The 16,985-nt window shown below is 39.2% G+C and overlaps 1 protein-coding gene across 13 annotated transcripts in view; it reads left to right on the top strand.

Moving 5' to 3' along the window:
- The window catches only part of SYNCRIP (synaptotagmin binding cytoplasmic RNA interacting protein), a 41,759-nt gene extending 25,199 nt beyond the window's left edge, over window positions 1-16,560 (top strand). For 4 of the 13 annotated variants that reach the window (XR_007508230.1, XR_007508228.1, XR_007508227.1 and 1 more), the window contains exons 13-15: window positions 7,184-7,317; window positions 8,560-10,112; window positions 11,467-16,560. The gene's annotated coding sequence lies outside the window, so the exon portion shown is untranslated. Of the gene's footprint in view, window positions 479-7,183; window positions 8,291-8,559; window positions 10,113-11,466 lie in introns of those variants that run through there. The other 9 variants (XM_049818112.1, XM_049818111.1, XM_049818109.1 and 6 more) reach the window with 6 other exon arrangements.
- Window positions 16,561-16,985: the final 425 nt, after the last annotated feature.

The following is a 16,985-nucleotide window of genomic DNA, read 5'->3' as shown; positions in this document are numbered from 1 at the left end:
CTTACTTTGGACTTGGCATAAAGAGCTTCCCTTAACCCCCTGCCCAAAGGGATACTGCAGTTATACTACATACCCATAGGCACCACAAGGAAAATTGAAGCTTATACCTAATTAAGGTTTTATACACACCAGTTCCCCCAGTAAATGCAAATTTTAACGAAATTAGACATGTCATATGTTGAAAATGCTCATGGCAAACAATCATTTTGCATTCCTGCAAATAAAATTGTTTTATACTGTAAGCTGGAGGCGAGTGTAACTTATTTTTGTAATAAAGTTTTTATTTTTTTTATGTGTCATTAATATAAATGTGTGTTAGTACAGAGATCTTCTGGTTAAAAACTTAGAATCGCACACATTTCAGTATGTTTACTTGTATTTACATAATTTTTAGAATAGTGGTTGCCAATAGCCTGTATGTTTCACATTAATTGATATTTTTTTTTGTTATCTTAATAAACCATTTTAGTATGTTGTATGTCAATTACTGGGATAGCTGGGACATGAAGTGTAATTTAAAATTGTCAAGTATTCATTGGAATATGTAAATGTGCCTTGCCAGTTTTGAACTTTAAGACAAAGTAAGTGAATGATGGTGAAATGAGTAGTCAATGCGTAAGAAACATTTGCTACCACAGTTTCATATACTGCCCTTGCTAAAGAAAAGTAACTTTTTCCTCAGATTTGAGCATAAAAGTATACGGTTGCGTTAGCTTCTGAATTTTCAAATCTAGTGATAGAATATTAGGCTTATGGAAAGTGGGTTTGCTAATTGTAGCCTTAAGTATAATTTTGAATTTCAATGTAATCCTTGGTGCTGGCATTCCCAGTGCCAAGGAGTTTAAATGCTCCCTTCAAAGAGGTTGCCATGCCTACTGGCACTTTTACTGTCATACGGTTTTATAAGGAACACTGTCAAGATGTGGAAACCAACTTTGAACTTACTATAAAATGAAAACACTGGGGGCTGTAGGAGAGGGGAAGTCCTCAGATTTCTTAATCTTGAAATCTCTCCATTGCTGAAAAACTTAAAACACTTGTGGGATCACAAGTGCTAGTGACTAGTTCTTAGTCTGGAAACGTGTCGGGGGTGGGGGGGGAATATATTTATGGAATTATAATAGTTGATGGAATTGCATAAAAACATTGCTATTAAGGCACTATGTGTGTTGAAATTGTGGATCATATCCTTAATTTCAGCTCTGATAAAAGCATGGGGGACTACTGTTAAAAAAATAAATCAAAATTGACAGGAAAGTGTTTGTTTTTAATGGAATGCAAGCAATGGTGGGTGAGCAAAATATCAAGATCTTGACAGTGTTCCCTCTAATTATGAACTCAAGCCATTATAACTTTTAAAATTAAATATGATTTGCACTGTTCTGATATTGGTGCAGTTTTTTAGCAAAATGATCAGAAAACTAAATTGCATGTGGTGATTAATATTGTGGAAAAAAACTAAAATCAAAAAACTGTTATTTTCAAAGCTTTAAATTTGATTGTGTAAAGAAAAACCATTCATTATTAAGTGGAAATACTGGTGAGAATGGGCAAGTGCATATATACAACATCAGTTTGTTTGCACTTGGGTGTTGGTAAACTTGAAATGTTCTACAGCAATAACGCATCTCTTACTGGGTGCTTTGGTGACAAATGGACATGTAACACATTCTTTTTGGCATGTTGAAGGCAAGTGTTGACTTAATGTATTATGCTGCCTCTGTTTATTCTCATGGGAGGCTTTCTTTACTGAAACACCTGCAAAGGTTTGAGTATGAGCTAGCATAGTTCCGCATTGGTTTGTAATGTGTTCCTAAATTTCAAGTCTAGTTGAATTTAATAAGAAATTGGAAACTGCTGCTGCTTAACACTTCTGGTTTATAAACACTCCAATACACAGCTTTTTAAATTATACTCTTGTTTTAATATTCATTTTTGTTTGAAGGGTTTCATACAGGACATAAAACTGTACTTTTTTTTTTTTTTTTTTTTTTTAGTTCTTAAAGAGATTTGTTATGACCCAGAACTTAAGTTTGTGTTTTTAGTGTTGGAGGAAGGCTGTTGTTATAGATATTAAGACCAGTTTCTGAATTTCTGCATTGTACCGCTCTACTGTCTTAAAATCATAAATAAGGAATACTAATTCTGTTCTTGTTGGGGGTGAGGGGTATGACACAGTTTATTTTAAACTTAGCCTCCTCTGAAGGTAGGATTCCGAACTGAATATTTCAGGGTAGAAATGTTATATGGCTGCAACTCTTTCTTTTTTTTCCCCTTGTGCCTTTGATAATTCTTCAGAGGTTTAACTTTTCTGTTCAGCCTAGCGGTTATTTTGATGCTTCCATGCATCAGTGAGGGGAGACTTTTCTTTTCTTTAAAGAAGTAGAACTGAAAGGCAACATGGACATAAACACATGCGTAGCATTTTCTGAAAAGAGTGTGTTCGAGTTGATACATTTGACAAAATTAAGACTTACTCCCTCACTTGCATTAGTGAAAACTTAGTGGAAAATATTGTTTACAATGGAATAGGTTTTGGAAGTAGGCAGTAAGGCAATAAACTTTACAACGTAGTATTCTGAGAATTGACATCAGTAAAGTTGGAGCTTGATTTTGTGTTCATAGCCTGAAGCTTATGAATCCCAACTTTATGACTGGCTGTGATAGACTTAAAAGTCTGTCTTTGCCGAGTGTCTTGCTGAATTAACTCCAGCACCAGCACATGACATCTCTTGGCTGGGGCTAGTTAGTTGCATTAGTTGGGCAGAGGAAACACCAGATTGTACTTTGTCATTTGCTCTGTCAGATAGAAATGATATGTGGTAACAGGAGAGGGAGTGGAGCTGAATATTCCTTGATCCTTAGTATGGGTAGTGGGGGGAGGAGGAATAAATGATTGTTACTTTACAGCCACCTAGTGCAAACAAACATAAAGCTTCCTAGAAGCTCTGATGTTAAACTTTTTCTGGGTCACCAATTTTTCACATCGTCATCTAGTCAACACTTTGCAAGTGTTTAATTATACTGACTCGTGTTATAAAATGAAAGTGACTTTTCTCTGGTGCTCCTTTGCCTTGACTGTTACAATAGACAGATTTGTTGAGAAGTGCCACTAGGACTAGCTTGTTAGTTTACTTGGCATTTGGAGAGAGGGGTGATTGTCTCATGTAATGATATCTTTTTCTTGCCAATGTTAACTGGTTACTAGGGTTTTTTTTCCCCGCAAACATACATATTTTTAAATGGCCGGCTCTCAAGTGGATGTTGCATAGCTGACCTCATCTGGAAACATTGGGTGATGTTGATTATTTAAAGCTATCTTCATGAAAGCTGCTTTAGATGGTCAGACTTCCAGGGATCTGGTAAAATCTTTTTTTTTTTTTTTTTTTTTTTTTTTTTTTAAAAAGCACCTGTGACAGTCTAGAAAACAGAGTCATAGTATGTAGGTAATAGGTAATTAAAGCCAGCTTGAATATTTAAAGTTTGAATCACAAGATATGCTTCGGTTCCAAGAGTTGTTTCATTCCTGAATGTTCATGAAACATAGTGTTTAATCCAGAGCCAACACTTATTTTTTGACAGTTGTTTAGGTAAAACTTGCAGTGTCAGAAATCTGGATTGCCTCTAGTCCGATACATTTGGCTGATTAACGGTGACAGTTTACTATCTCTGTTTGGACAGTTAGTGTGACAATAAAAGTTTACTTGTTTTGGTCACTAACATGTAGAAAAGACATTGAATCTTACTGCTTATTTTCTTTGCACTAAGGAAGTTATGAAATGCATTCTTAGTTCTGCTACACAGCCAGTAGAATAGCCTATGCCATTTGACTGCACGGAAGATAATGGTAAGTAAAAATAGACATTCTAGTACTTAAATGACTTGCAGTACCTAAAATCCAACTTCGGTAGACTGTTCAATTGACTCTTTATATCCAGTTATTAGGGAGGTTGTGGGGTTTAACTCTTCAATTCTAGTGTGTCTACTTCAGTGCTAAGTGAATGTTGAGTGTAAATCTGTTGAGTGCAATCTGATACTGTTACATGTTAAATACTTTAGACGTAAAAATCTCCAAAATGTTTCATAGATAATTCAGTATGTATTTTTAAACTGATGGGCTAGCAATCATAGTAGTTAAAGGGAATTTCCATGAACACAGTCATTGAAAGCCAGGAACTGAATATATCGGGTCCTGAGTTCCTGGTTCCAAGTGTAGCATTTCCAGTTGTTCTGCCAGCTAAAGTAACATTTTTCAGATTTTTTTTTTCTCTTTATTGGGATGAAGAATGCACCTAATTCTGTCACTAGTAGTGTTATTTGAAAACTATTACTAAACATAGCTAATTTGGGATTAAAAAGCTTCCTCTCTGAGAATTTCAACAAAGGCAATTTTGGAGATACTCATTAGTAAATTAGGCCTTCTCTTAAGGTTTCAGTATTCTTAAGAATGAAGCTCTGTATTGGAAGACACTGGTGAGAGCTAGCTTAAAATAAATCATAATTAAATCTTTTCATGATGCAGATGTATCACAATTGGACGGTGATTTTAATCTTTAATAATAAAGCATTTAAGATGACAGATAAAAATACCTAGTCCCTGCAGCTGGAAAAGCTGAAATGGCTATCAAAGGACTTGTTCCTGTTTAAAATTGTGGTCAAAGGCTACCTTTGGATAGTGCAATGAAACCTTTTATCTTCCAGTGCAAACAGTTGTTCTAACAAGCTAACCTGTTTCCAATCCACACTTTTCAACAGGATTTTTGAGTTTTGCATATATGCTTAAATAGATATTTTTAGCAGAAGACAAACCTCCAGGGACGATCACTGATACGTATGTGAGTAGTACTTTCACCAAGAAGTGACCAATATGTAACTTGACAAATGAGTCTAGACAAACTAGTCTAGTGAAACTGTCCTTTATTCATACTACCTACACTTTTACAGAAGTATGTTAGTTTACGCTTGCTTTTGAATTAGTGGATGCGTAAAAGCTACTTTGAAGAAAACCGCAGCATGTACACTGTTAAAATCTGTCAGAATTTGCGAATGAAGAAATATGCTGCAGGTTTCACGCTAATGGAAAACTAGACTTGAATATAAAGTGTGTGGGGGGGAATGTTGTAACTCTTCTCACTGGAAGTCCTGAAGGTACCACAAGCTTTAGGTGGCTTTAATCTTTAGCAGTGAGTACAATGGAAGCTGGATTCTTGTAGTTGAGTAATCTCTACTGCCTTGGTCCACTGTGTTTTCATAATGCTAACACAACCTCTCAGAACATTATTTTTAAAAAATCCCATTATGGTATTTACACCAGTGAGATCAATCTTGCAGTTAAAATTAAGAAGGATCTGGAAGGTCTTAAATCCATTCGATTTAAAGTAACTTGTGTGTGTTGTTTGCAACTTGGTTTTGCATAGAATTGATCTTGAAATGGGAATGGTGTAATAAATGGCACTTTGCATTTTTTTAATGGTATACTAATCTGAAATATATAGAGTTTGGTTTGCTGATGTTCTGAGCCATTCAGGTGGTCATGTTTCTGTCCAAGAAAATGATTTTAGTATTTGTATGGCATAAACTGATCAGTAAGTCTCGGACCTAATAGTTGTTTCTTTGAGGTAGTTGGTCTTTTCTTAGGTTAACTGTTGAAATCAGTATGGATTTCTAATAGGAAGTAGAGAGTTTTGTTTTCTTAATAGCAGTATCTAAACTTGCAGAGTTATTGCCCTCAATGTAACATTTCTGAAGAGTACTGCTTTCATTGAGTAAAGAGTGAGGAGGAATATACAGGTTAATGGTAAAAAATCATTGGCGACTAAGCTTTTGAAAAGTGAAGCCTCCGAGTTTGTAATGCGCTTTGAGGTGTGTTAAGGTGTACTCGCCACATGGGTACAAATGGCACTGAGGTAAATCGGGTAGTGGTCATGTCTCAGCAACGTTAGCTCAAAGTACCTTCGATGATGGCCTATGCTAAAGCAGACTGTTTGGTACTGAAGTATGCTGAAATGCTTGTATAGTTTTACGGTGGAGTTAGTAAAGAGCAACTAGGACAGTAACTCCAGTACAGCAGCAGGTAGATGATGATCCACTCAGATTTTTGTAGTCTCTGGAGGAACAAGAAACAGTCATGCGTAATGTGTTTCAAGCATCTCTTAAATTTCTAAGACCTTCTGAAGCAACCTTTTTCTACTTTAATACATGAAGATGAAAACATGTAAGGTTCAAATTCTGCATGCAGCTTAAAGATACAAGGACACATTATCTTGGCAATTTCGGTTTTAAGATCAGATGGCTGGGTGTAGTTAAAGCCCAGTAATCAAGGCATGTATTTTAGAATCATGGTAATTTTTTGACTCTGTGAAGAAAGGCCCTGCTATTAAACAGATACTCAATCTATCTTGGAATCCCTGTATCTAGCAAAAAATGCATATATTGGAAAAAAACAAATGCAACAACCCCTCCACCCCCCTCCCCTGTCAGCGAAAGGTGTTTAGGAGAGGACTTGAATATGCAACACTTTCTAAGAGCATTCAGGTTAAATAGGTGATAGGTGTTGAATTCTTAGATCTGGGGCAAGTGAGATGAATGTGATAATCTTGGAACTTCGGCCTCTCGATCACATGCTAAAAATGATGTAGAGAGACCTCGGGTTTCACAAATAAACTAAAATTGTGTTTAACATTCAGTTTAAAAAAGAACAGACATGTCTTGACGTGGATATCTTGAAGGGCAGCAAGTGTCCCTCCCTGTGAAAAGGGAAACTTACAAGGTCTTCTGTAAATGCCTTGGTTTTTTCTGAAGCAGTGATGACAACCAGGGGAACTCCTCCTCAGAGGAATACAAAGGCGTATATTTATCTTGTATTTAAAAAGTTGACCTAGGAGTGATAGAATCACAAACACTCCCCACTTGAGAAAGCTCTTAACAAAGCATATGCTTGTTTTCTCCCTGAGAAAACGTAAGGTGATGGAACAGTTGGGAAAAGAAATCATCTACCTGTGGGCACAAGACCGCCACTGAATGTGCCTGAACTACACTACTGGCAAGTTTGCAGTCTAGGGTTAAAGGCAAAATAGCCAGGGAAACAACCTGGCAAACCACAGCATAGAATAATTTCATTTAGCTGTGTTAGCTTTGTAGGATCTTTCCTGCTATTAATCAGTCTATCCTTTTCCTGTGAAAGGTAGGTACACTCTAAGCCAGGCACCATCTAGCAGCCACAGCGCGATGTGAAGGGAATGTCAGGTGATGGATCTTGTCCAGATTCAAACATCAGGTCGAAAGCAGACACAGGGTCCTTGGATTACATGTCAAAAGGTAAGAAGATCCTGTCCTGGCTGTCATAATCATCTGGACCACTTTATCTTGGTAGAAATTTCAGAAGAAAATTGGAAGTATCCCTGTAAGGGAGGAGGTTTTGAAAGCAGCAAAACATAAAAATGGTGACACCACCCCTCCCTCACCCCCCCCCCCCCCATTACTATACCTAATGCTGCCATTTCAAATGTCCTGTTCTGAGAGGTGAGTGATACTGTAGAGCTGCTGTTGGTAAATATGCTGTTTTGAAGTGATGAACTAATAGTCTCAGCCCCAGGGGAGTAAGAGCCAGTCTTGAATATCTGCTACACATGTTCCAAAGATGGACCTTTTTTCAGTATAGGTGAGGAGTTCTTCCATCTCTTACTGGTATAACATGTTTGCCACTCACTGCTCTTAATCCCTTAAAAGGGTGGACAAAAGTAGGGTAACTGAGAAAAACTGTTTTTAATAGGAATGCAGTGTTCATAGCATGAAGCTGCATGTGAAGTCTTGATTTGAGTGTCTCTTAATGCAGGGGACAAAATGAGAACAGGTGTTCCAGTTGTAAAGCTGGGGTGAGTCAATAACAGCTCGTCAGCCCCTTTGCAGATTTCAAATTCAGGATGGGCCTGAGTACACCAGCTGCTTATACAGAGTTGCATTTTCTTTCTGGAAAAGCATGCAATCCAAGCCCAGCATCCTGAGAGAGAGAAAAGTGCCTGATCGTTTCCTGGGAGTAGGCCAGGACTTTTCACTAAAGACCTGGTGGTGCAGGTAGCCCAAATAGGTGTATTCTACACTGGAGGTGGTCTTCATGTGCTCAGAAGTGAAGGTACTTAAAATGTATGTGCTTGGAAATAGATATCTGGGACCTCAAGAAATAAGAAAGAGTTAAGAGCCAGTATGAAGGTTGCTGAATTTAGTCTGAAGATGTTCAGTTTCCTCAAGTCTAGGCTACCGTTTACATGTCTTAATATGAGAAAATAGACTTCCTTAATGAAAAAAGGCATTTTATTCTAAGGTTGTCAAATGCAAAAGCCTGTATCAGATCATAAGGTAGGAGAAGGCTGAAGAAGGAATGTGGTAAGGTAGAATATACTTGCCAAATTTTATTTTGTCAGGGTGGTATCTCCTTACTGAGTTAAAAGAGGATCGAGTATAGGTAAGGCTTTGTATCTTGTTCATCAGCACTCAGGAGCTACAGAACCGTTGTTTTTATAGACACCTTTCAGTGGGGAAAAGTTGTCATTTTCTCTGCAGGTGAGCATGGTGAGCAGCATCTCTGAAGACTCAATGGGAGATGGGAATGTTCCTGACTGTAGAAGTAATGTGAAGTGAGCATCCAGTGGAGATCGGTGCATGTTCTAAGTTCTTGGTGAAACTCAGGTGAGCAGCTTTGAACTAAGACACCTTGGACTAAATGCACTAACTCCATGTCTCCTCACTGCCAAAACAGGTCCTCCAGTTAATCCATTATTTCAGTTTTGTTGCTTTCTTTTGCTGGCTTTTGACTATTGCCCTTGGGCTTCAGGGAAGAAGAGAGTCTTTACTGTATAGGTAGCTTGACTTCTCCAGACCTAAGAAACAACTGAAGGGGAAGATGGAGAGGGGAGCGCAGCTGGGCATTGGTCCCCACCATTGTGGTCCAGAACACCAGATACATAGGCTTTTCAGAATCGAGACTGGTATTCCAAGTTTCCCGATCATAATATATCCCAGAAACACATTGGATGTAGACACTGCACCACAGTATGGTGATAGGTTAGTACTTGATCTACAGTTTACCATATCCAAGCTGAATGGTCATCAGTGGAGAACTTACTACTTGTCCTAGATAAGTAATGGTTATGAGACTCATACATGAGCCTCTAGGAACCTGGATGATCTTGGAGAATCCTTTCTCCATTTTGATATCTTCTGAAGCAAGATCTACTTTCTCAAGGAAAAAAAAAACCCAAATTCTTCCCTCTTGCATCTGAACTGTACTGACCCCAACTTGAGGTCTGTCTGAGGCTTCCCAGTTCTGTGTGATGTGTTACGAGCTGTCTTAAACTGAAATCCCAAAGACCTTAATCTTCACTTGTGATGCCAGGGGATGGGGGTGGGAAATACTACAAACTGGACCTACAGAGAATACCCCAAACTTGAGATGAGACTGGAGGACTCAGAGCTCCTTAAAGGGAAGAAAACGTTATTCCTTACAGTTTGATATGAAATACAGTAAGCTGATTTTCATATTAAAATGCCCCTTTATTAATATATACTTAAAACCATGTAGGTATCTGTGAAAGAGGAAAAACTTCATGCCTAGCATTTTAAACCATGTCTTTTATACTTCCGTAGAACAACAAAGATGAGCCAGGTAGCTTATACAGTAGCAAGTCATTCAGTCACAAATCAGAAATTGATGTAGGAAGCTTTAGAATAATACTGAGTGTTAATAATAGTCCCCCATACAATATCAGACCTTACTAGCTCCAGTGCCTTTCCTAGCTAGGATACTAGTTACTTGAAACAGAAAACTAAAAGCAAAGCAAAACTTTAAGTAATGGGAGTTTTGCAGAAAACTAAGTCTTCCCAAATAGTTGTTGTTTCTTGATTTCACAATTTGTGCCTTTTCCAAACAGCTCAAAGTCCTCTCACCTGCCTAAGCATACATTCACCCTCCCCAAAGGGGACTTTAGGGAAAACCACTGTTAAGTGGCAAGTGTGCACCGTAACCAGGAACTGCATTTGCAGAACATCTGGAGGAATCACAAGTAACCGTTCTTCGCTGCTCCGGAAGAGAGACTGTGGCTTTCTGTGCTGCCAAGGTATGTCTGCTGATAGGCCCACGGAGGGGTCGTCTGCTTCTACAGAAGCACCATTAATGCAAGTGCTAGGGGTGAAGTGGTATATAGTAATAGATCACTTTTGTATTAAATTTGCCAGCACTTTAGTTGGGGAAAAAGGTTTCAGGAACTTGCACAGCTGTCTGATAATGATAGCATTGATCAGCTATGAGCTGTAAAGAAGCCTGGCCTTGCAGAGCTTGGTACTAAGCCCCACTTCTTAAATTCTCTCATTAAAACTATCATATTCCTCTTGTAGTGGAACTTTACTATGGAGCTATATGTTCCAGTTACACCAGAAAATAAGTAATACAGGCAAGCTGCCCATGTGCTTCAAAAAGTTGTTTTCAAAAAGCCTCAAAACTCATTCTTACGTATGAGGAGGAACAGCCCTCTGTGCAGGCTCTTTCATAGTATCAACTTGTGCATTCTGCCTGTTAGCGTAAATCAGAATTTTTTTGCTTTTGTCGTGCGTTCAATAGTCTTGCTATGGAAACATAACATTTATGTCCTATTGCTTTTTATTTTCTCTTTAAATGTTCTGAAAATGCCTCAGTTTTTGCAGTACATAGTTTAAATGGATGAGAATGTCAAACTGATTCCATACACCCTCAGCCAACAAACGGTAAACAAAACAATATCCTGGTTATATGATTGGTTCGGTAACAATTCCTTTAAAGCATTTGATGAAAGACTTAACTGAAGCACAAATAACTTTTTGAGGATGATAATGTTGTTTAACTCTTACACTATACTGCTTTTACATACTTCATGTTGTCAGAGAAACTGGTTGCTCTAACTAAAAATATCTGTGTGGAATTCTGACCTGACAAAAAACACTCAAGGCATTTACTGCTGTATCCACAGAAGCTAAATCAATGGGCTGCAGGATACCACCTTGCCAGTCACCAAAAAAAACCCCCACAGATCTCATCACTACGTCTGGGTTTACATGGTCATTATCAGCACATCAAATAGACATGTTAGTATCAGTAGAAAGCTGTCTCACTGCAGCAGCCTTTAATTACAATTGGTCTTTTTCCCAGTTTTGAAAAGTTCTGTGTGTTGATTAGAACTTCCCGAGTATGTGAAGACTTCAGGTCGGGATTTTTATTTCACTGTTTTTCTTCTAAGGTGAAAAAAATGAATGCATCAAAAACTGTAGCTGTACCCATATGAGGAAAAACGGATCATAAATCTTCATAGGCTAAAATGTTAAAATGCAGTGAGGTGGGGCAAAAAATAGTTAAGGAATAATTTAAGAAGGCACTAGTTCTACTAATAAAAATAATTTCAAATGCTATTTCGTTGAACAGTTTTTTTCCCCCCGTTGCAGCCTGTCCCTACTCCAGCTACTCCAAAACAGAGGAGATGATAAAACTGGAAAAGGATAGGGAGAACAACAAAGATGATAAAGGGTTCAAAAGTGCTCTCTTGTGAAGAACAATCCACTGGAGCAGGAATCTTCATTTTGGAAAAGACGGTTTGTTCAGGTGGCCAGTGTGTTTTGATAAAATAAGCAGCAAATGTGCTGAGTAGGGAATGATTTTTCACTGTCTTACAAAATACTAAATGAAACACACAAATGTTTGGGTATCTTGACTGACACAAGTGTAAATAAGTGGTGGAACTCCTTGCTGCAGATTTTTGTGGATGTTGAAGTTCATGGCTATTCAGAAAGCAACTTGAAACTTGGGAAAAGAATTATTTCTCAAGATATCCCCAAGATTGCAAATCAGCATAAAAGAATGTTCTGGGGAAGTATTACTATATTCTTGCTTTTACAACTTTTTCCTAGGTATGTATCCCCTGATGGCCATCATCACAAACAGGATGCTCACCTAGTTGAACCTTTGCTGATCCAGTACAGCTGTTCTACGAATCCATCAAGTATCTATGATGAAAAACTTACTCTAGCTTTAAATTCTCAAGGTCTCATCATAGTTATGAGGCATAGGTGCTGCAACACTGCAATAATTTAGCAGAAACACATGTCATCTTACAAGGATTTTCTTGACACTTTTTAATTCAGCTGAAAGAAGGGAACATGGCTCAAGTTCCTCCTCAAACTCCCTACTTGAAAATTTCCCCCATTGACTTCAGAGTTGGGCAGTGGAAATTTGCTTCAGGACCTGACAGCTATTTTCATGAAATGTGTATCCAGGGCAGGGTTTTCTTTATCCTCATAGTAAGTAAACAGCTTACTTTTCACTTAGACTGAGCTCTTAAGTATGTGCTATGGCATTGTTTTAACTATTTGCATTGGTGCAGCTCCTTATCTCTTTCACAGACTTTTTGTTACAAATTCTTCACATCCAGCTACCTCCCCTCTCTGATTCCTCCCTGATCAGCCTAGGTTTTTGGAAGGAGTTGTGTTTTCCAGATCTTTTCCCCTGCACATACAGACCAATTCAGCTACCTCACTTAATACTTGATTAAGGTGCATATCCAGAGAGCTTATCTTTTGCTCAGGTGAGCTAATACAAAATTTACATAGACTATACCTTTGTCAAATGTTGCCACAAACCTAATACTAATTTCTTTAAGCATTTTTCCAATGTCTTCTGTATAGGTCTAGTGCCTCTCTTTATGCATATTCTGTAATGGTGGTTTTTTGCTGGGGTTTTTTTTTTTGGTTGGTTGGTTTTAATTTTGCAGGTCTCTATTTCTTATTGTCTGTAGTCATCTTCTACACCCACCTTGCAACTTTCTGCTCTATATACTCCTTTAATGTCCCATAAACTGTAGTTTATGACAGGACAAATTTTCATCTCTAATACATAATATAAATTCTCTCCAGTATCTAGTCTGTGGCAGAATGTATTCAGAAAAATCCTTTTCATGTAAACAATTTGAAAAAAATGCTCTGTATATGGTGTTGCTCTGACCCTTTTTACTTTCTCCTTGAGAGTTACAAGTTCCTGGAGGCAAAACTGCCTCTAGCACATTGCGCCCCAACCCCCCTTTCTTCCCAGTGGTATATTTTCCCAAATGGACCTTGCTTGTCCTGGTGAAATTCTAACATGTTCAGTGCTCCTCAGCACCTCTGGTTTGCCCAGCATCATTCCTGTTGGACATACTGTCTCACTTGAAGTGAGTTCTTTTATTTGAATTTCCTTAGCAGAACAGTCTCCCTGCCTTTCTTCCCCTGTAAGAATTTATATTGCCCCATGCCAGTCACTGACTTCATGACTTCAGTCGTAAACACAACCTGGTAGGTATTTTCAGGTCTTCTAATTGAATTGTATTTTACAGTCTATTAAAAAAAAAAAAAAGGTAATGAATTTTTGGGTGGCCTGTTACAATTGAAACCCCTTAGCCCTTCCCCTTCAAATTCAATTGCCTGCTGAATCTGTTTCTAAAGAAACAAAATTTTTAAAGCTGTGTAATATCAGTTGGAAATTCATCCCCCTGCAACTGTGGAGACCAGTGATCTTTTGAGAAGCATGTTGCCTATCTTTTTTAAAATTCTCCTTTCTGCCTGCCATTTTGCTTCTTGCTGTTCTGGAGCAGCTGAGCTCCCCCATTCTTCTAGAAGACAACTTGTGTGGGATTTTGTCCGGAATGCCATAAATGTGTTAGCAGTTTATTAACTCATTAACAAATGAATGTGACTGTTTGTACCAGTAAAGCTAATTTTGTTTACCTAAATGCTACTTATTATCCTCCTACCCAAACCAAATCAGAAATGTGTTATCAGTCGGTCTCTACTCTCCTCTGAAGTTTCAGTGTTCCGTTAATACAGAAAAGCCCAGAAACCCTACTAAATGTCAATTTTCACCTTGGTTTTTTTTGCATACAACTGAAATATCTCACAGACTGAAACCAGTAACTGTTGATGGATGCCCTTTATGTTCTGAACTTAAAAGTCAAGTCTGAAGTGCCTGCTAATGCTTAATTTTCTTGGGATCTGAGTCACCAACTTCAGTTTCCCTTTTTTATTTAAGCTTAGCTATTTGCTAAATATTTAAAATCAGTGTTCTCTAAAGTTTTCTGCAAATGGTTGAAGCTAAAGGTTAATATGAAGCCTTCTGTTTAAACTTCTGGAAAGGGCGCACAAAAATGATCAGGGACTTGTGGGGAATAATTTATAAAGGAAAATTAATTCCTCATTGGGTAAATATGAAGCATTACATTATGTAAATTAGCCTGGACAACTGTATCTTTGAAAAAGATAAATTATAATGCCTTGAAAAGAGCAAAAGCAGACTTGCAGTGTAAATTAAATGCAATCAGCTGGTGAGAATCTGTGTATTATGGTGCACTGCCTGGTTTATTAAAACAAGGGTTTTTTAAGCTAAAGAAAAAAAAGCACTTACGTAAACAGTCTCAGCCTTATAACTGAGATTAGTCAGCCAACAAATTTAGCTTTGTATTTTAATTTATGTTGAAAATCTACACCAATGTATTTTTTTCAATGCTAGAATATGCAATGTTCTGTTGCTACTTAAAAAAATAATATGGAGAACTCACTCCATAAGACGACTTGTATGATAAGTGAAAGATCCTTTTACATTCTTAGTGTTAAAATATAGCTTTCTAGAATAACCCAGTCCTGGCCACATTGCTTCAGAGCCCACCTCCAGGTGCATGTTTTCCCTTTCAGTTCTCCAGTTAGGTGAAGAGAGAGACTTGCTGTGTTGCTGGGGAATGGATAAAGTTCTTATTTCTCACATAAAACCAAGAGAATTTTGAAAAGCTTGGTGGTGTCAATATTTCGCTCTTGTTCTTCCATACTTTATTTTGTTGGAAAACAAGCCTCAGCTATGTCTTTCAGTGTAAGCAGAACAATCTGAGTAGTCATAGGGCCGAGGGTTACAGAGCAGGGATGGGATGAAGCAGGTTGTTGTAGTGTCTGCCCAGCAGACACTTCTGTGAATTGAAGGAAATCACACAGCTGCTCAGATGATAAGGTACAATTAGTGCCAAATGTGCATGTGGCAATTTTACACTAAATAAACATAAACCTGAACAATGAAGCTACAAATGAAAGAAACTTTACCCAGAGTAGAGAACACAAATGGAAGCAGAAGTTTGACTTCTGTTCCTGCTGGTTTGCTGTGCAAGTTGCTTCCTGTGTTAGAGACAGGTGATGCTGTGACATCTTTATGAAATATTTTAAGAATTACAGATTTTTAAAAGTTATTCCTTATTAAAAATATTGCAAAATAAATGACTAAAAATCACAAGCAGTAAAGCTGAGGATAAAGTAAGCAGGTAGCAAAAAAAATGCATCTTCTGAGGAAAATATTCTCTGGATAGACTGCATGGAGCTTTGCTGTGTGTATGCACCCTATTTGTTTGGTTTCTTTTCTAATAGAAAGCACGTGGACCGATGTGAAATAACGCTGTGCAGGCGCTCTTAAAGAAATTCAAGCTGACCCTGGGCTTTTGCCAAGCTCTCTGAGAAAGGTCAACATACTGAAGTCAAACTGCAGCATTTCACCTGCTCTAGAGGTCAAGGGAAGTGTTGCATAAAATGACAAAACATCTGAGCAAAGATTCTGAAAGCTATTTTCAGCTTTTGATTTCTAGATATTGTCTCACTTTCCAAATACTGACTTTCCCTTAACAGTATTGTTGCAGGGTTTTCACTGAAGATTTGTAAGCATAACTCTTGCGAACAGAAGTATTTCATACGCACTCACGTACCCTTTGCCCAAATACGCCTGTGTGGGGCTATTGCAAGTGAACATAAAAGGCAACAGCAGCTTCTCAAATCAACTAAAAAATAAAAGCAGATGCTTCTCCCTGAGCAGGTCTCTTTCATATTTGCAACTCTGAAGCCCCTCTGTCAGTAAGATTTCCTGCAAGTTGTTTAAGTGCTTTTATTTTGTCCATTGAACTAATCTTCCCATAACCAGTAGTGTCACATAACTTTGGGCTTCCTAAGACTGAGTACACAGTTGCTGAAAGTATTCAAGCAAGTTGAAAGCTTGTGACTTGTGCAGTAGCTAAAGGCAGTTACTCCTGTGAAGTTGGCTTTTAAACTGTTCTCACTAGCAAAACCCCTACATTCTGGAATTAGTGTATGGGCAATGTCTTAACCTTGTACACTTACTGATGTTAATGAGGGGTCTGTTACGCTTCCTACCCTGTTCCTTTTCTTTACAAGCAACTAGGAAGTTTTGAGAGGTGTTTACATGGTTTTGGTGTCCCAGTCACTAAATGATTTCGTTCAGTCATCACCTAAGTATAGAGCATTTAATCAGGTGTAGCAGTTTATGGCTGCTCGGAAGCCCCAGTTGTCCAGAACCTAAGTATTTATAATTAGGTAAGCTTTCTGTCATCAGAGATCTTCTATTTACAGGGCTTAGCACGCTATGTTACGCAGCAGAGCTGGAAATGCCACCCGAGCCCGTCAGCGGAGGGCTGCCGCCGGGAGGATCTCTCCGGGAGCTTCCCCCGCATCCGACTCGGCTTGGCCCCCCCTCCCGCCCCGGTCCTCCTTCGCTCCCCCTCTCCCGTCGGAGAATCGCAAGCCGCGGCCGGCCCTGCCGCCGCCTCTGCCCCCCCCCCCCCCCCCCCGTTCCTCTCCCCTCCCGTCCCCTTCCCTCCCCGCCACCGCCCCGGCAGGCGGGCAAAGGCCGAGGCTCCCGCAAGTCTCGGGGCGCTGCGGCTCCAGCGAGGCCGAGGCTCGCCGCGGCCCAGGGCGGCCCGCCCGCCCCCACCGCCTCAGCGCCAGCCGCGCACGGCCGGAGCGCGACGCCCGCCCTTCCCCCGAGCTGCGGCGCCGGGTGGAGGGCGTGTGGGGAGTAAGGATGGGCGGGAGCGCCCGGCCCGGCAGCCTCACCGCGCTCTTTGGGGGCCGCCTCACCCACCTCCCACCGCCGCCGCCACGTCGGGCTGCCCCCC

The sequence above is a fragment of the Accipiter gentilis genome, chromosome 15 (assembly GCF_929443795.1).
Source record: "Accipiter gentilis chromosome 15, bAccGen1.1, whole genome shotgun sequence".
Lineage (NCBI taxonomy): Eukaryota > Metazoa > Chordata > Aves > Accipitriformes > Accipitridae > Astur > Astur gentilis.
This window is presented reverse-complemented; position numbering and strand designations above follow the sequence as displayed.